We start from the raw sequence: 19,268 nt of genomic DNA on the forward strand, positions 1-19,268 counted from the left end.
GCCGTGGCCGGCAGCAATCAGCCAGGCCTTTAATTGGCTTGCAGAGGCTGTGCCCTGGCTGTATTTTATATTATTTTCACTTCGGTTTATGTCGGCGGGAGCAGGGCCCTACTAAATTCGTCCCCTCTGCTCGAGACGAGCTGCACAGGCCTTGAAGGGTATTTTTACTGGTAGGTAAACCTCACCCACAAGCAGCCTCTCATTTCAGGCCTACAAATGAGATATTTTCCAGTCCAGTTTAACTCCAACCCTGCCCCTTCCTTCCACAAGCCCCAAATGACTGTTTTCTCCTGATTCCTTGGTCATTGTGTAAGTGTGATATCCCTTGGCAGAGCCTACAAAAGAGCTCGGGAGGAATACGGTTCCTGCCTACTTGGCTCCTTTTAGGGTTAAAGCCAGGATGGGTTTTGTGCCTAAAGCAACATCCTTCACGCAAATGCCAGCATAACATAAATTGTGCCGGGCTCCGAGGAGAAGCAAATGTCAAAAATTAAGTTATTCTTCTGCTTGACTCACAAATCCAAGTAGCATGCAAATAAAGAGGAGCCATCTGTTCGGTCCCTGGGCATTTTAGAGACAAGCATCCAGCCCCAGACCCAGCTCCTTGGGGTCAGCCCTGCTGCAGCCCTGTCCAGCACCACCCAGCACGGCACAAGTGTCCGTAACCCTTCACGCTGGCACCTTCCCCACAGATTCCCTGCTTCCAGGAGGGATTTTGGGGCTTCTCCTGCCTCCGTTCCTCCTCTGCAGCATCAGGGCAGGGTCCTCGCTGCTTCAGGTCTGAAGTCAGACTTGCCACTGGTTTTGGTGGAGCCTGCCTGCATCTCCAATATCACGATGATATCATTTTGATATCATCGTTTATGTAGCTGCTGCAAAGCACACGGAAAATGCTTTTTTTTGGGGGGTGGGGTCAAAGAGTATTAGGATGGGGAAGGCTGTAATGGGAAATATGGTTAAGAGGGGGTTTGGAGTCTGTGCTGGAAACCACCTCTGAGAAGCAGTCCAGGATATGGGCATCATGCGAGGGCCTCTACAGCCTTCTGTGCTGCCCTCCTCCCAGCTGGTTCCAGCAATCCCAATTCCCATCTCTTCTCTGAGCCCCCCCATCCCACCCAAACTGACGGAAAACCCAGGATAGCTCCAGGGGAACCAGCCGAGTCAGACTGCCATCAGAGCAGTGCACAGGGAGCTATCAGTGAAGGATCTCTCCCTGCACCCTCAGCTTATAAATAAAAGGGGAAAAAAATCACATTCAGCTCCGTCACTTGTTGAACAGGCAGCTCCAGAGCAAAACCAGTTACCAAGGTACTGGACTAGAGCAAATGATGCTACAAAGAAGAAGGAAGGCACAGCATCCCAAGGGGATACCCCCGGGTGGAGCGAGCTGCATCACCCCCATCCAGGCTGTGGGTGTCTCAACCCCGGCAGGAGCCCCACGTGTGGTGTGGTGCCATCCCCCCGAGGTCTGGGCTTCGGGATTTCCCTAACAGGGCCTTGGGGGCTCCCAGAGCTGGGATGGAGGAGGCTCAGACACGCTGAAGCAACCGTGACCCACTTGCCAGGAGGGAGCACCAGGAGCGACGGGAGAGCTTTTACGACGTGACTCAGCCACCGAGCCCCATCCCATGGCACATTAAGCCAGATGAATCAAAGGCTGGAAATGCGGGGCACGTCTGGCCCTACAAAAACACCACTCGACTTTTTAAGTGATGATTCGCTATTGATTACGGGGATGAAGATGAGATAGCTCCCTTATCCCCCTGCCAGTTCCTACACTCCCGGTCACATTGCAAGCAAACGCCAGCCAGAGATGAGCTCCCTCTCCCGAAGCCAAGTCCCTGCTCTCAGAAGAGAATAAACTTGGCACGCCAGAGCCCTCTGGGCAGATGCCTGAGCTTGCTGGAGTTGACCAAACAGGCTCTGGGTGCTGTGGTGCCACCAGGTTCAGTGATCCTTCCTGGCAAGGACGGTGAGACGGGGGTGACTAGAGACAGAGGTGAGCAGGATGCGCTCCCACGGGTCCCGAGGATGGTTGGCAGGGCCAGCTGCTGGTGAAAAGGAACTGCCAAGAGTCCTGGGCACGGTGAGGGAAAGAACCAGGTCCAGGGTCCACCTGGGAGCAGCAGGAGACGGGACAGGCTACGGCATAGGTGTGACACGGACACCTCCTGCCCTGAGCCGCTCCTTGTCGCAGGCTGCCCCCTCCTCGCCTCCTGAGTGAGTGTTTGCCAGACGAAGGCGAGCAGGAGTGCTTAGCACACGTCTGTCTCCTGTCACACACCCTCTCCAAGGCCCATTTGCTGCCGTGGGCTTGGATGCTCGGGAGGGCAGAACGACCCCGATGGATTTTTGACGGCGGGATGTGAGCAGGGGAGATCAGGGGGCAGCGCCACGTTGTTGCTGTCAGGAGTGCTTTTACATGAGGTTATTTTAGAAATAATCAGGTGTTAAACCTGTATCTACACAACAGGAGAAAGCTGGAGGTTTCTCCGTACGGGCCAGAGGGGATTTTCCCTAGGGAGGCTTTCGGTCTCCTGCCTGCTCTGCTGGTGTTTGCCAGACCTCGAGCTTGCAGCCTCCCCAGGGAAAATCCCCTCTGGCCCCTTCGGAGGTTTTCTGTAGCTGGACCGCATCCTTCCTCTGGATGGTGATGGGTCCTTCTTCTGGTCCTTGCTCTCCGAAACCAGGCGATACAGAAGACTCAGAGTGCATTGCACAAAAGCTCTCTGCAGCTTGCTGGGTGATATCCCCAAATCCTGCCTCCGCCTGCTGCTGGGAATGTACATTCCTGCACCAGCAGAGCAAAGTCACAGCAGCTGCTGCCTATCCTTTATAATTTAAACCTTCCCTTTAAGTAAAACATTGCACGAGTAGGGAGGGATTTCCACCAAAATCGGGGCGTTTTGACCACGTAAGGCACTTGGAGTCAGACCCCAGGTTGGATTGGTGGTGAGCAGAGCTTGGGCTCGGTCTCAGAGCACAGATTTGATGCGTGTTTGCTCCATCTATCACAGAAATCTTGGAAATGGGTGTGTTAAAATGCTGTCGAGGTGGATGTATGAAGGGAATGGCCCACGGGGGTGGCTGGCAGCGGGGCTGAAGCCTCGGAGGGACGCGGGCCGGGCTGCCAGCCTTCATCCATGAGTGGTGCTCGGGGACCCGCTGGGGCAGCACGGAGATGTGCCGGCGGGGCTGGCTGCCAGCGAGATGCAACCTAATTGTCCTTTTGGCTGGGTCTGGCTTAAAAAGAATAAATAAAGAGAAGCAACAACAGCAAAACAACAGCGGAATTGCCCAAACAGCAGCGAACGAAAACAACCCTTGGTGAAACCCGGTGTTGGGACCCGAGTGGTGCTTCTGGGACTAGAGGGAACGGCCTCCAGCTGTGCCAGGGGAGGTTTTGGTTGGAAATGAGGAGATTTTTCTGTCAGAAAGTGTGGAAAGGTGCAGGGACGGGGTGGTGGGGTCACCGCCCCTGGGGGAGAGGCTGGCTGTGGTGCTTGGGGACGGGGTTCAGTGGTGGCAGTGGTGGTAGGGGGCGGTTGGACCCGGTGATCCTGGAGGGCTTAATGGCTCTGCGGCTCCCTGGTGCTGGGAGAAGCTGATTAAAAGCCTGACTTTTGATTTAATTGCTGCCGCTCTGGTTCCGACCTCCCCACGGGCTTGGCCCTCTCAGGGCATACCCCATCACAGGCAGCACCCTCAGCCTGCGATTTGACCGATTCAAGCCAAACACGAGACTCGTGCCACGCTTCATTTTTATTTTTCCTCAAACACCGCCAGTCCCCGACCCTTTTCGACCACCAGCACGAATAATCCGGCCAAGACCCCCTCAGCACCCCCGCAGCACCCCTCTCCCCGCCCTGCGCCGCCCGCCGCCGGCGGCGCTCTGCGCCCTCCTCACGGCACCCCCCTGAGGCACCTCCAGGGGGGGCGTGCCCTACCCTCAAGCCCCGCCCACCCCCCATATCCCTCCCCTCCCATTGGCTGCGCCGCCTGTCCGTCCCCCGTGGCGGGCAGGGGCGGGGCCCCCGGGGCGCCCCGACGGGGCGGCGGCGGCGGCGGCGGCGGCGGCGAGGGGAGGGGAAGGGAGGACCGGGAAAAAAAGGGGGGGGGGGGAGGGCCGGGAGGGGGCTTTGTACGGGGAGCGATCGGCGCCGGGGGGAGGCGGGGGCAGGGCGGGAGCGGCACCGGCACCGCCGACATCCGGGCCTCCGCCCGCCGCCCCCAGCCGCCGCCAGACGCCGGCCCCGAGCGCCGCTCCGCAGGTGGGTCCGCGCCCCCCCCCCCGTCCTCCTCCCTCAGCTCTGTCTGCCCGCTAATTAGGGGTGTTAATGAAGCCCAGGGTGCTGGGGGGGGGGTGGGGGTGTCGGCGCGGTGCGGGGTGTTGTGTGTGTCCGTCCCCAACCCAAAAGGTTGCGCCCCGACGGCGCCGCGAGCCGCTGCGGGAGGAACCCCAAAATGTGCCCGCAGAGCCCGGCCTGCAGCCCCCCGACCCGTGTCCTCTGTCCCCCATCCCGTACCCCTCCGTCCCGTACCCATCCCAACTTACGTACCCCAATTAATTCATCCCGTGTCCGCCATCCCATCTCTGTCCCATTGATTTACCCCGTGTCCGTCATCCCGTATCTCTCCCGTTTATCCCATAGCCATCATCCCATATCCATCATATCTGTCCCATTTATTTATCCCTTTTATTTATCCCTTTTATTTATCCCCTTTTTTATCCCTTTTTATCCCCTTTTTTTATCCCATATCCATCATATCTGTCCCATGTAGCTATCCCTTTTATTTATCCCATGTCCCTCATCCCATATCCATCCCTCTTCCTTACCCCTTTTTCCTTACCCCTTTTTCTTTACCCCTTTTCCTTACCCCCTTTTCCTTACCCCCTTTTCCTTACCCCTTTTCCTTACCCCCTTTTCTTCACCCCTTTTCCTTACCCCCTTTTCCTTACCCCCTTTTCCTTACCCCTTTTCTTTACCCCTTTTCTTTACCCCTTTTCTTTACCCCTTCTATTTATTTATCCCTTTTCCTCATCCCTTTTCCACCATCCCATTTACCCCATTCCTTTATCCGGGCACCACCTGATGATCTTTTCCCTCCTCCCCTGCCCGTCCCACTGTTCCCAGGGACCCCCCAATTCCCCCCCATAGGTGCCATGGGGGTGGGATGCTGCTCGTCCCCCCGTGTCACCGTGCCCCATGGCAGGATCCCCCACGTCCCATCCCACCCCTGTCCCCCTGCCCCGAGCCCCCCAAACCGCGGTGCCGTGGGTGCAGCGTGCGGGCTGATCTCCTCGCCCTGCTGCCCGATTGATCGCGCCGCTGAGCTCCCTCCCAGGATCGTTACGGCTGCAAAGAATTGATGGCACAACACAGCCCTTTATTAGCAACATAACTTTTCCTCCTGTATTTTATTTTTTTATTTTTTTATATTTTTTTTAACGCGGCACAAAGGGCAGAGCCTGCGCCCGGCCGCCCCCGGGCAGCCTGCAGATCGGTCTGCTCGGTCCTGTGCCTGAAAATAAAAGTGGTTTAGAGGCGACTGTAATGTTTTATTCCCCGTCCTGCCCGTCCCTGGGTCTGGCGAGGTGGCGAGGGGCGTTTTGGTGTTGGATGGGGTGAAATCCCTCGGGGTGGAGGTGCTGGGTTACCCGTGTGGGTCTGCCTGCTGTGATGCTCCGAGGGAGGAACGCCGGCTGCCGGTGCACGCTCCCATCGTGACCCCCAGCCGGGCACCCAGTGCCAGGGCTTTGGGGCACTGCAGCCCCAGCTCCTGGCAGCAAGCAGATCCCCAGGAGCTGCAGCTCTCCTTCCTGGGAGAAATGTGAGGCTTTTTGCCTTTTGCTGGCTGCACGGAGGCTTTGGGGTGTGCGTGAGCGCGCGGGCGAAGGCGAGGAGCAAGCAGCCCGAACGCTCTGCGCGGATGCGAGCGCGCACGTACGGGTGTGCCATAAATCAGGCTGCTTTGGGGCTGATATAACCACTAACGGGGAGACGGGAGGCACAGCTCCTGGCGTTTCAGTCTCTGGGGCTTGCCATAATGCAGATCCTCAGGCTGTGCCCGGTGCCAGAGCGGGCACCACGAGTCACGCAGAGCTGGCGCTGCCTCGCCCGTGGCCGTGGGCCAGCCGCCTGGCTGCCCGGCTCAGCCTCCGTGTCTCCACAGCCTGCTTGCTGCCTGCCCCGTCTGGGTGCTGCACGGCATCGCCCTCCTCCCAGACCTGATTTTTGGGGACCTCAGGGCGCTGGGTGTCCCCTGCCTGCGGTGGCTTTGTGGCACCCCCTGTGCCCGGAGGCACCTCTCCAGGGCGCTGCTCGGGGACCCATCTGCTGCGTGCCATCCAGAGGGACATGCTCGGGGAGGATGGGGTTTTTGGGCTTGAACATGGCAAAAAAACCCCTCCTGAGTGAGACCGTGCACCAGCTTGGCTTTTACAGGAGCCAGGAGCCTGCTGCTTGTCATGAGGAGGGAGCTCAGCTCATGCTGTCAGGGCAGGGCGGCTGCACGCAGCTTGCGTAACCTGTCCTAATTGGGAACCCACAGGCCAGTGGGGTGACGGGGCTGTCCCCCGTCTCGTGGGGGGCAGCTCTGGGAAGGTGATGGTGATTTTAAGCCCGGGAAGGGAACGCAGTGAGTGTGTGAGGTGTGCTCCTGGGCAGGGCTGTGCTGCTGGTGTGCCCGCGCCGGGTGGCAGGTGAGCATCCCTGACCCGCCTGGTGTCAGTGCTGCCAGGAATTGGGGTTTTTGGGGTCTGTGAGCACCGGGTAGTGGGAGAGGTGCTGGGTTTGGACATTTCTACCTTCAGTTAGTTGATGTAGAGGTGTGTTGGGGTGAGAGCTGCACGAGTGCATCAGGGGTTGGGCGGCAGCACCCTGCTGCTTCATGGTGGGAAGCGGGGGCTCAGCAGTGCCCGCGGTGTGAGGAGGAGGAGGAGGAAGAAGGTCCTGCCCCGGGGAGCCCTGCTTCCTGCCCCGTTTCCATCGTGGCCTGGAAACAGAGCTGGTTTTACTGGTTAGAAGGGATCAGCCTCGAGATCGCTGCTTCCTTTCCTTAAAAAGAGGAGATGGAGTGGAAATCAAAGTGCAAGTGGGGGCTCTGGGTCCGTCTGCTTCTGCTGCAGCACGGGGACCTCGGTGTCCCCGCGTTTGGTCCCGTGGGCAGCCCCTCGGAGCAGCCCCTCGCCCCCTGCCTGGGTCCACGGCTGCGTGCAAGCACCACAGGGGCTTTTGAAACGCCTGACCCCGGAGTGGCAGCGAGCGAGGAGCTCCTGGATCTCCTCCCGAAACCCTAGGAGGCTCGGCTGGCGGCGGCGGTGGTGGAGCGGCGCCTGCGCCGCGGGGAAGAAAACCGAATTAGCGGGGTATTTACCGGGGCTCGCTGCTCTGAGCTGCTCAGCCGGGCACCTGGGCATTAAACTCGGCTTCTGAAGCCCCTCGCCCTCCTGCCCAGCCCTCGGGGAGCACGAGGAACAGCTCGGCCCCAGCGCTTTCCCTTCCCTTCTCCCTCCGTTGCCTCTCTGAGCGAGGGACGGGTGGCGCTCGGGCGGCTTATACAATTTTTTTGGCGGCTTTCCTCCCCGAAGTCATTATTCTGGGTACATGGTTTGTTTGTTTATGCGTTTTGGCTTTAATCAAACACCATGCCTTATTTATTTATTTATTTATTTATTTTTATTGTGTCTGAAAAGCTCTGGGGGCTTCCTCTCCTCTCCCCGCTCCCAGATGGTTGGCTATAAAAAAAGGGAAGGCTCCGCACAGGAAATATTAGAATAAAAAAGGAAATATTTCGGTTCTGTAATGAATGAAGTTTGGCCTTTCCAGAGAGGATGTGGGAGAGAGGAGGGGAAAAAAAAAAAAGTGGCAGGTGTGTTTGGAGGGAAGGGTGTGCCCCGCCGTGTATTTTCAGCCCTGCTGGGTCGGTGCCACTGGTTTCACAGCGCTCCGCTGAAAAGGGATCCGGGTCCCGGTGTGCTTTTAATCTCATTGTGTCCAGCTGGAAGAAACAACCCTGCCCGCTCTTCTGAATCTGTTTCAGCTCGTCGATGTAATTAGCTCCCGGTTCCCTGTTAATGTAACTGGAAGGAGACGCACGGGCTTATTTACCTTAGCTGGTTGACCTGGAGGAAAACGCATTTGTTTTTTTTTTTTTTTTGGAGGGTGTAGGGGGCAGGTTGGGAGCTGGGGGGGGAATGCTTCACCTTCAGCACATCCCAGGAGCAGAGGGAGGCTCTGCACAAGAGCTGGGCTCAGCAGAAGCCCCCGGAGGGCAAAGTGAAGCCCCCTGCTCCATAGGGAGCAGTGCTGGAGGGTGTCTTTGTGCACCCATTGCTCCTGTGGGTTAGCAGGTCGCTGGGTGGGAAGGGAGCTGCGCAGGGCTGTGCCCACCCAGGACATCTTCACCCAGGACATCATCGCCTTTTTGGCACCTGGCTGGTGCCCGGATGAATGACCACAACACAAAAACATAAGGAAAAAAAAAATATTTGCAACAGCAGCGGGTTGGAGATCTTAAGCTTATGCGGGGCCATTTCTCAGGAACGGTGCCCAAATGCCCTATAAACTCCTGTGTGCACACAAAGTGTGCTCAAGGCAGCAGCAGCTGCTTAATAACAGAATGGCACGAGGGTTTGGGACCCAGCACGAGGGTTTGGGACCTGGCACAAGGGTTTGGGACCCGGCACAAGGGTTTGGGACCCGGCACAAGGTTTTGGGACCTGGCACACAGGATTGCTGCCCCCGCTTGGAGCTGCAGGGGAAGCGTGGCTCTGCGAGCAGGATGAAGGCTGCTGGAGGCTGGCCAGGACGTCTTTATGAAAATCCACCCCCTACGAACACGGTGTGGGAACTTTGTTTCTGTCTGCCAGTGGGCAAAGCCGGCTGGTTTACGGCTTGGCTGAAGGTTGTCACCTCTGCCAGCCTTTTGGGCTGCGGGGTGGACGATGCTCCAGAAAGCCCCACGTTGGCTCGGGCCAATAAATAAGTAAAAAAATTGGCCCAAAGTTGGCCTGGTAAGACAAAGGTGTGCCTTGAAATCCCTCTGGGAAGGGGAAGCTCGGGGATCCCGTCCCCTCTATGGCTTGCAGAAGTCAATCACCGTGACACCGAGCGGGAAAACATTCTGGGTGTTCGTTGTCGCTTTTAAGCATCCTGATTGTCAATTAAATAGAGGAGAAGGGAAACATGACGGATGGCAGTCACTTAAGTTGCTCAGCGGGGATTTGTAGCCGGCGCGGTTATTGCCTTGCCGCCTGCCAGCCATGCAGCAGTTCCCAGCCTCACCTCCACAGATCGCCCCGCTCAGGGGCGTGCAGCTCCTCCTCGGGCTGCAGCTTGGTGCTGGAAACCTCAGCCTCCTCTCGGGCTTTTTCAAACAAAAAACACTCCCTCTTAAACAACTTCTGCAGAGTTACAGGGGCAAAGCCATCGGGGCGCTGCGCCCTGCTCCGGCGGCGTGGCAGCGCCGGCGGGGGGTGTTTCTTCATCACCACTTCAAATTATAAGGCTATAAACGAGCCCTCTGACGGCGTGCAATTAATACCGTGATGCAGGAATCCACCGGCTGCAGGTCGTAAATTTGAAGCGCCCCATAGTAGTGGTGGGATTTGCGGAATAACACCAATTTGTACATTAACTCAGTGTCTGTGCGGGAATTGTTCCGTGGTGCCTCCTCAAAATGTGAAAAGGAAAATGTAAATCTTATTTTCCGTGGCGTTGACGGTGCAACCTGGGCATCCCACCTGAGCAGCTTTACGTGGACGGACATCTGTGTGTGTTTGCTGTACGCCGTGCCGTGCACATCACACTAAATGCCTGTATCCGTGCTGTATTTCTGTATTTATCAGCACATCCACTCCGTTTTGGCAAATAATACCCTAAGCTTTTAAAAGGGAAGGAAGTCTCTGATGGGTAAACTTGTTATTGACACGCTCTCTGCCTGGAATCGCGCTCTGTACACAGCTTTTATTACCTCCTGCCCTTCGCTGAGGTTTCTTCTCTGTCTCTGTCTTTTATTATGGATCGGGCTGGCAGCGCTCAGGGTGTGTGTGTGAGTGATGTTGCTCGCCTGGCTAGCCCATCGATTTCGGGAGCAGCCCTTCTGCAGGCTGTGTGTGCGGGGTTTTTCCAATCCCCTTGGCTTTACTGGGCCTAGAGCTGTGAATAAATGCCCAGCAGTCCATACTCAACACCCGTGTGCTGGCTCAAGTGTGTGGTCCTGGTGGAAAGCAAGAGGCAGAGAAACATCAGCCACGAGTCTGCAGCACATTTTATCAGGCTGTGCTCAGAGCACAGAGCCCAAGGCTCTTTTCTCCATCCAGGCTCTGAAAGTTGGGCTTGTTCGAAGGCAGAGCTCTTACCAAAACCCCATTTTTTGGGGGGATTCTGCACCATCTGCCTGCTTCTCCAGCTGAACACACCTGAGCCTTTGCTCGTGGCAGGAGGAGGGTGCCCCCCAAATCCCCGCCACCCCTTGCTCTTCATGTCGTGGTCCGTATGGGGCTGGGGCTGCTTCCCCGGGACCTAGGATCTTTATTCTGGAATCATGAGGGTTGGAAAAGACCTCCAAGATCATCCGGTCCAACCATCCCGCGGCTGCTCCCTGCCATCCCAGGACATGCTCGCTGGGGAAAAAAAAACAACATGCAGTCTTTGAAATGTTTGTCCCGGGGCCAAGCCAAAGTGCAGGTTTGGGGGAAATAAAGGAAAAGGAGATGCCTTTTTGATGAGAGCCGCTGGGAGGATGCTGCTGTGACAGCCGTGGGTCCTCCCATCCTCGCTGAGCCTGCCGCTGGCACACGGGGCCGGACCCCGGGCTGCGCTGGTGCTGCGGGGATGGGTCACTGCTGGGAGGCACGAGAGGACCTTAAAAAGAAATAAATATCAGCCAAAAAAATAAAAAAATAAAAAAATCAGAGGAGGAAATTAAAGCAACCTTCCAGTCTTGAGCTAGTTTCCTCTGTTGCATTTTTTGGCAAGAGCTGGCGCGGCGGCGGAGGGGAAATCTGCTGTAACTTTCCATTGTCGCTGCCCGCCGCGCTGCCCGGGGATGCTGGATGAAAGGGGCCGAGGCCAGGCAGGGAGGGCGGGTGGGAGCTGGGTTTTTTTGGGGGAGATAACACTCCCCTCACCCCCATGCCATGCGGCGATGCCTTGGGCTGCACGGGCGGCTCCGTGCGAGCATCCCTCGGGACCGGGGGGCTGGCGGTGCCCGGCCTCCCCTCGCCCCCGCTCTGCGTTTTGGCCCCCGTCCCTATTGTCTCCCGGTGCCTCCCAGTTGCTTGGCAACCCCGGTGCTGTTAATGGGGCTTCGTCATCCCCTCCCCGTGTCCTCCTCCTCCTCCTCCTCCCTGGGGTTGTCCGCAGAGAGAGGAAAATGGCCCTCGCTGCAATCTGCATCTCCCCGGCTCTGCTCTGTGTGTCCGGCTACATCGCTCGCAGGCATGGACAGCAGGGAGATGCTGCCCAGGATTTTGGGCTCCTTGTCCCCAGGTTGCCCAGCCCAGGGCTCAGCCCCCTCCTGCTCTCCCTTACCCCGAGTCCTTGAAGCCTGCCTGGTCCTACAGAGCTGGCTTCAAAGCTGGGAGTGAAATCGGGCTGCGAGGAGCTCGTTTCCTCCAAAATCTCTTCCCTGTGGACTCTGCAGAGCCGTGTCTGGAGGTAAAATCAGTGCTGGAAGAAATATGCTCCCCGGAGCCGATGGGGACGGCTCATCCTTGCCCACCCACGTGTGTTATCATCGGGCAATAAAAGTGTTTCCATTGCATCTTCGGGCTGGGTGTGCCAAACTTGGCACGAAATGCTAAAATGCGTGCAGAGGGGCAGGACGGGGTCTCCAACACCCTTAACTCAGGCTCGGCTGTCTTCCTTCAATTAGCACACTTCAATTAGGGCCTGGGGGGGGTGTGAGGTGGTGCTCTTTGGTGGAGGTGGGGTTGGGTCACCTCCGAGTAAAATGGGTAAAAATCCCGTGAATTTATTGAAGCAGTCTGGGGTCAGTGAGTGTTTTCAGCCCGTGTTTCTGGTGGAAACCTGCAAAGGAGCTGGAGAACGGTCTGGAGGTCGGGAGCAGGACCTGGGGACGGCTCCGTCCCCATGACGAGGCCTGAATTTAGAAACTGCCTGCATGCAAAAAGTGCATCTAATTGGCCAATTGCATACTAATTCACAGCAATTACACATGCAAATGAAGGTGCATAGTTTTGCATTCGTTCCACGCGGGCGTTTATGCACAGCATTCCTGCAGAGCCCTCGGACGGCTGCGTGTCAGCTGTGCTCCTGGACGGGGACGTGCTGGGGATCGGTGGCGGCAGGGGTCGAGGGTGTGATGTGCTCAGGCATGAAAACGAACCCATTTTTCCACGGGATCTGGGGAAATGGGTGCTTCCCTTCCCCGGGAGGACGGCTCCACCTGTAGCTCAGCTCCTTCGACGGCTCTGGGGGAGAGCAGAGACGCACGAGGGGTGTCCCTGGAACTGTTCTCAGGGCTTCGTGTTTCCCAGGAAGCACTGCTCATTTTCCTTTTCATATTTAAAGCAAAAACAAAACCTAATGACCGAAGGGGCTTGTTTTTTTTCTCCGGAAACCTCTTAGACTTTCTAATCTCCGCCGAGTGTGTCATGGGCTGGAATCTGCATAGGTCTGTGCATGCTTCATTCCTGCCTGCTTTGCCTGTCTGAAGAAGTCGCCTTGCATGCAGCTTGCTGCTGGTGCCATCCAGATCCCCCGTTATTGCTTCACGCTCCGCAGCCTGATCCTGGATGTAAATCTCAAGTCTCTGTTTTGACTCTCAGCTCATTGCATCCCGAAGCTTGTGCCTGTACAAGCGGTAGGGCTGTCCTAACGATCTTGAAAAACGCTTCCTAATCTCTGTCTGCATCTGCCTGCTGAATATATACGGGTATTGATGGTGTGCAGTGAAGATGCTTGGCTATGCATTTGGCTAGCATGCCCGTCCTACTGCACAGTGATTAACAGCGGGGTTTTCTTCTGCAGGCAATCCCAAATGAATGACAAGACAGTTTTTAGGCGCATCATGCCCCCAGACACTAGGTATATGCAGCAGTTTGCTTTGACAGCGTTTTACATCTGTTCCAGGTAGACCTTCCACTCGGGAATCCGGGTGGCTGGGTAGTATTTAGTGTGTGTCTATGGGGCTCGGAGGGGAAGGAGTTCATTTTCACCTCCTCTAAAATAATCTAAGGTTAGGGAGGGGTGCTGCGTGTAGTACAGCTGTGGTTGTGACTTGTGGGTGGCTGAGGTTTTATGTGCCTGGAAACCAAAAGGTAAGGAGGAGCCCACGTTCCCCATTGCTGCCAATCCCCCCTGTTACTGTCATAAATTGCAACAATTTGTACTTTAAAGGCACCGTTTGTGTAAAGCTTACTCCTGCATGTTGGACTTGCATAGTTTTGCAAGAGATAATTGCCTATTTGGGAGACAAAAAGCTAATCTTGCCTGGGGGTCTCCTCTTTCTCTTAGCAAAATTGATAGTTGGTGGGAAGTGCCTTGCCAGCAGTGAGCGTCTGGAGGGGAACAAGTTGGTGGGCAAAGTGCAGGTGTGGCTTGGAAAAAAATGCAGAAACCACTCATTTTTCTGCAGCACAGGGTACCACGTTACCATCGGGTAGTGAACAGAGCTGCCCTCTCTCCTTGCATGCTGTGCCGGGACGGGGACATCCTTGTGCTCTGTGTTTTTGGCAGCCACCACGGCGGGTTCAGCAGAACGCGCAGCGTGCACCCCCAGAATATTTGCAGCCAGCTTCACTTCTTCTCTTTCCCTTTTGCTCCCAAGCATTCATAGCTGTTTTTGCCTGTACCTGGATGCCAGCAGGATGCTGCGGGAGGTGAGGGCAGGGTGTCTGTGCCTCCCTTTGTTGTGTCCTGGAGGGGCAGCAGAAGGTTTGGGTCTTCTGCAAGTCAACGCTGCAAAACCAGGGGCAACCCGGACCACTTCTGTTCTGCCAGCTGGAGATCTAGCTGTATTTCTTACCATGCTGACACGAGAGCTTAGAAATCCTGATCTGGGAGAGGACTGGGGCTGAAGGTTGGGGTGCTAGCTGAGAAGCCCTCTCTCCCAGACTTGTCCTCGTGTGGGCATCCAGCCTGACCAGGGCAGCTCTCCTGGGCACGTCTCTGCTTTAAGCAGGTTTCTTGCCTTTAAAGTCTGCTTCCAAGTGGGCTTGAGGTCATTGGTGATGATAGGCTTGTTCTTTTTTTCTTTTCTTTTTTTTCTTTCTAAATGTTTTTGAAACTTCAGCAGGATGTTGATAACGTATACCGCCTGGCCGCGCTGGGAGATTTTGGTTCCTTTCCTGAATCTGTAGGAAAATGGCCTTTGTGCCCTTTGTAGAGAGAACCCTACAGGGGAGGGAAAGGTGCCACGGACACGGAGATGGTTCTGGCTGAGGAATGAGAGCTTTGCTCCTCTTACAGCGCTGGGCAAGATAATGAAACAACAGGAAAAAGAGATGGAAAAACGTGTGACACGGCGGGGGCTTGGAGGGGAAGGGGGGGCGTTGGGAGGAGCTGTATAAGCTCCAGCTGGGGGTGAAGGACCTGGCCTGAGGTCGGGTGGCAGCTGTGGGATGGAGGGGGTGAGGCTGTGAGCACAACATCGTGGTGGTGGTGATGGCTTTGGGGAGCCCAGTGGGGCAGGGGAGAGGTCCCTGGGATGGGAGGGGAGCAGGAGGGGACGTGCCACCACGGGCAGCCCACACAGGGAGCCCGGAGAGCCCCTGCCCAAGGGGGTGACCAGAAGCAGCCTGCCTTCCAGCTCTTCTTTGGAATTACAAGGGTGACAAATTAATTAATTTATTTTTAGGTGAGCACAGCTGGGGATCTGCCGAGCTCTGCTGGGCACAGCGGCGTGTTCCCGCTCGGCGCTGGCTTCCTGGCCGTGATTTCTCGTCCAAAAAGCAGCAAAGCCTGGCGAGCACGAGAGCATGGGTCCAGAAGTGGTGCTAAAACGAACCAGATGCTGCTCGGCCCGCGGTGCCCCGTGGCTGGCAGGGGCAGGGCATGGAGGCAGCCGCCTGTAGCCTGCGCGGGGGCGGGCGAGCAGCACAAGCCAGAATAATCCGTTTTTGTTTTTCTGGCTCGTTTTGGTCTCGCCCCTGGACAAAAGCAGGGCAGCACGGTGTGTCATTTCCTCCCGGCAGCCGTCCAGGGTGCCACCGTGGGCTCTGCCGCCCCTGCCCCGGGCACAGATTGCTCCTTGTTCCAGTCGTCCGTACCACCCAGGGCTTCCTTTCCAAGTTTTCTCACACCCTTTTAGAGCTGTGCAAAGCCTTAAAAGCCAAGGAAGAGGGGAGGCAGGAGGGGTGTCTCAAAATGAAGCGTTTGTGTGCCGTGCTGCAGTGATGGAGATGGGGCTGGGGGAGCCCGGGTGGTGGTGCCCCACATGGAGGTGAGGTTCAGGGGTGAAACTGGAGGGGTCAGCCTTTGGATCAGCTCCCATTTAGCAGCCAGGAGGCAGCCAACCGTGCACCCTGTGTATCGATGGGGCTTTAAAACCACGAGTGGTTGCATTTCCAACCCATGGCTCCTGCTGCAGCAGGAGGAGGACCCACCCCTGGCCGTGCCATTGCTGGTGATGAGCTGAGCAGGACTTCTTGCCATCACCAGTTTGGGGAGGTGGTGATCGACTGGGTGACCTAGAGGCAAGCAGCAGCTCATTACAACCCTAATTTAGCAGATGATGAAATGCTGCGTGTACTGGCACCAGCCCAAGCCCTTGCTGGTGGGCACGGCACCGCTGTTAGTGCTCCCTTCTCCTTCTCTCCGTGTTGTGCATTGCACAGAAGAGCACCAGCCCCAGTCCTCACATCGGACCAGGGCTTCTTGCAGGCTCCCTTCTGCTGGAGCCTCTTGGTCTGGACGCTGGATCGCCACTGGAATGGTGGGGAGTGATCTTGTTAAACAGTAATTGGGTACTGAATTATTTAGCAGCACAATCCCTGTAGCAGCAACAACAGCGAACACTTAACTTGCAATTGTCTCAGCTGGGAAACAAATACAGGGCACTGCAAACTCAATGGAGCCCAGAGGCAGAATAATTCTTCAGAGTCGGTGCTTTAAAAAAGGTTTATAGTTATTTTGTCGATGACGGCCTCATGCAGCGGGAAGTGTATGCTAATCACTTATCAGCTGCTGCCTTTTAATTTGCAGCAAGGCAAGCTGCACTCTGCTGGCTTTGGAAGGGAAAGGTAGCAAGAACCAGTTGCCAGTCCCCAGGTTAAAGGCTGGAGTCTCCTTGTGGGACGATGGCACCATAAAAACACCCAGGTGGGAGAACAGGGCTTGTTTTCTGGGGTCTCTCTGGGGTCTGCCCCCCAAAAAGCAGAGTGGTGAGCGTTTGGGGGGCTCTGTGCGCAGTGCAGCTCGCAGGCAGCTCCCTGCCTTGCTCCCGTGCTGGCAGGGAGGCTGTGGCTGTCCTTGCCTCCCTGCAGCCCTCCCGACGCCGTGTCATCGGCAGCAGGATCCAGCCCTGTGATTCAGACCTTCCCATGGATGCATCTCAGGGAAGATTAATCTTCCTAATGGAAGCCGGGCCTCTGACAGCTGTGACTTTCAAACCTCGGTCTGTCTCCGTACCACATAAACCAGAGAGATCTGGAAGGCTCATAACTTCCCGAGCAAGCGATGTCTACAGCAAAATAGTTATAATTAACTTCAAAGCATGAAACAGTTTCTGTCTTTAAAGCAAAATGCAAAAAAAAAAAAAAAATCCTCCCTAGGCCTGGGTCAAAAATGAGTGTTTTTCATGTCACGTTAGCTGTGCCTTAAAAAAAAATAAAAAAGAATCTTGACAATTCCGAATTGTGGTAGGTAACTGATAATGAAGTTCTCACTTTCATAGGAACAGCGTGGTTCTTTCACTGGGGCGAGCTACTTGAAGCCTGTGTGTTTGGAAACAGGGTTATTGTTGTGTAAATCAGCATGAGATGCCTGCTACTGCCGCTTAATTGAAGCCAAGGAAGCCTTTGGTGGATTTGTGGAGGGGCCAGGAGACTGTGTGTGCTGCTTGGGTTTGGGGTGCAGGTGCCCCTTTCCCAGCCCTGTTCCTTTCCGTGCCTGGCCTGTGGGTGCCCCAAGGAGCTCTGCACTGCGCCCATTTCCCCACGAGCATCTCCAGCAGCATTGCACATGCAGAGTATTTCTCTGGGTGTTGCTGCATGCGGGGCCCCAGCTCTCTTTGGAAACACCCCCGGTGCTGGTGATGCAATTCTGCCTCTGTTTTGTGTATTTTTGCATTTGGGGAGTTTGCATCCTGGGAAAACGGTGTACCTGCAGTCACAGAGATGCCTGTGCTGCTCCCCTGGAACAGCATGGGTCTTGCCTGTCGAGGTTAAAGCCAGCCCAGGTAGCACAGGGAAGGGCTGCAGCGGGCGCTGAACACAGAGCAGGGCGTCCTGCTCTTGCAACCCTATTCGTGACAACATTTTGATCGAGGGCCTCGTTAAGGCCTGTAACTGGGGATCATGAACAGAAAACGACAGGTTTCTGAGAATGTGGGAAACGCAGGCGGTGCATTTCCACAACAGGCAACCCCCTTCATCTGATGTCCCTGGGCCTGATCCAGCACCCCCGCAGCACCCACGGGTGCCCTGCTGCCCCGAGGACCCACTGCAAACCCTGCCAGGGTCTCGGCGGTGTGAATAATCCAAAAACACCCTGGGGAGAAGAGCAGCACTGGTAGGAAAAGCCCCAGCTGCTGGTGCCAGGTGCCCACGTGTTTCTCTCCTTTTTTTTTTAGCAGCGGAGAGGTGGGGAGAGCAAGGCCCTGCTTCGGAGGAGAAGCTCCGAAACTTGTCCTCTGTGGAGACGCAGAGGCAAAGAAGTTATTTGTTTAAGTCATGGGAATCTTTTTTTTTTTTTTTTTCCCTGAAACTGCCTCAGGGCTTTTGAACCTCTAGGGCTTGCAGTTCTAAGTGCAACAATTAAAAGTTTGGGATCTTTAGCGAGCTCTGCATAGCTGTTTTTCCTCTTTCATAGTTCCGTCATACCTTTTAATTAATTCCCTTTAATTGCTTTTAATTTCCTTTCCTCCTTACTTCTCCCTCAGTATAACTAGCGCTGTCATCCTTTTAGTTTGCCTTTCAAGTTGGAGGCTCTGTGTTTGATTTCGCTTCACCCACGTCGTGTCTTGCAGCTATTTAATTCCTGGAAAGCTTCAGCTCCAGCGATTAAAATCTAAGTGGATTCAGAGAACCTAAAAGGATCGCATGCTTCATGGCTTTCTCTTTATTAACATGAGAGGGAAACAAAGCCTAATAAAAGATCCATCCTGCCTGGACAAGGGCCACTTTCCATCACTTGTACTTCTGTGGTACCGTCACGGTGTGGATGTTCTTAGTCACTGGTAACAAGATAAAGAGCATCCTGCTATCTAGTGCTGGCGGGCTTCTGAGAGGGGCTGCTGGGATGACACACAGCCCTGCCTTGCTCTGATCTGATCCCAAATGCTCGTCAGGGCTCACAGGTGCTCTTTGTGGGCAGCCTGTACCCCAGTTCTACCTTCTTTTGGGGTCGCAGGGCTGGGGCAGGGTCTGCGGGCTGGCAGGGAGGGAGGCAGGGCACTGCTTTCGACCAGCCTGTTATTAAAATTTTGACATTTGTCTCCAATAGCTCTCGTTCTTAATGTGCTCGAAAGGGCATGGCGCATTCTGATGGAGGTACTTTCCAGCCCAGTCAAAAATAAAAGCAAGTAAAACCACTGACAGCCACCCAGAAGGGTCCTAGAAACTTGGACCCAGCCCTCAGCAGGTGGACACCAGCGCAGCAGTGTGGGGCCTGGCCAGCGTGCTCTGTCTGAAGAGCTGGCTCGGGGATGGGAACCGTGTGTTTAACCTTTCTACACCCTCTCTTCTCGAGTGGAATAGCTGTTGCTTTATCTGATCTACCCTCATTTCCTGCTCCTCCATTTGTAGTGGTGTTTAAACACAGCGCAGCCCAAACTTCGCAGGCCTTCAGGCCCTCCTTGGCAGCTTTCCTCCCAGCTGCTGAAGGAGGAAGGCTTCCAGTGCTGTCATTAATTGCCTCCAAGGACTGCAGGGGTGAGAGAGGGACATGCTGAGCACTGGGCTGTGCTGGTGTCCCGCATCGGGCTGTGCCGTGCCTGTAAAGCCCCCGAGGAGTTAATGCTGGGGCTGTGGTGGAGGGGAGGGTCCTGGTGGGCAGGGCAGCCTTGTGGATCAGCACTTTGGGGGCTGGGGGAGGAAATTATTTGGGCTAATCTAGGTGCTAGAGCGGAAAGAAACAGCT

General features: G+C 55.8%; 1 protein-coding gene across 1 annotated transcript in view; it reads left to right on the forward strand.

Moving 5' to 3' along the window:
- Positions 1–4,217: 4,217 nt before the first annotated feature.
- ZBTB7C (zinc finger and BTB domain containing 7C) overlaps positions 4,218–19,268 on the forward strand; it is a 132,015-nt gene continuing 116,964 nt past the window's right edge. Inside the window, exon 1 of the mRNA XM_082782476.1 lies at positions 4,218–4,271. The gene's annotated coding sequence lies outside the window, so the exon portion shown is untranslated. The remainder of the gene's footprint in view (positions 4,272–19,268) is intronic.

This window comes from Aythya marila (genome assembly GCF_965140915.1).
Source record: "Aythya marila genome assembly, chromosome: Z".
In the NCBI taxonomy this organism is placed as follows: domain Eukaryota; kingdom Metazoa; phylum Chordata; class Aves; order Anseriformes; family Anatidae; genus Aythya; species Aythya marila.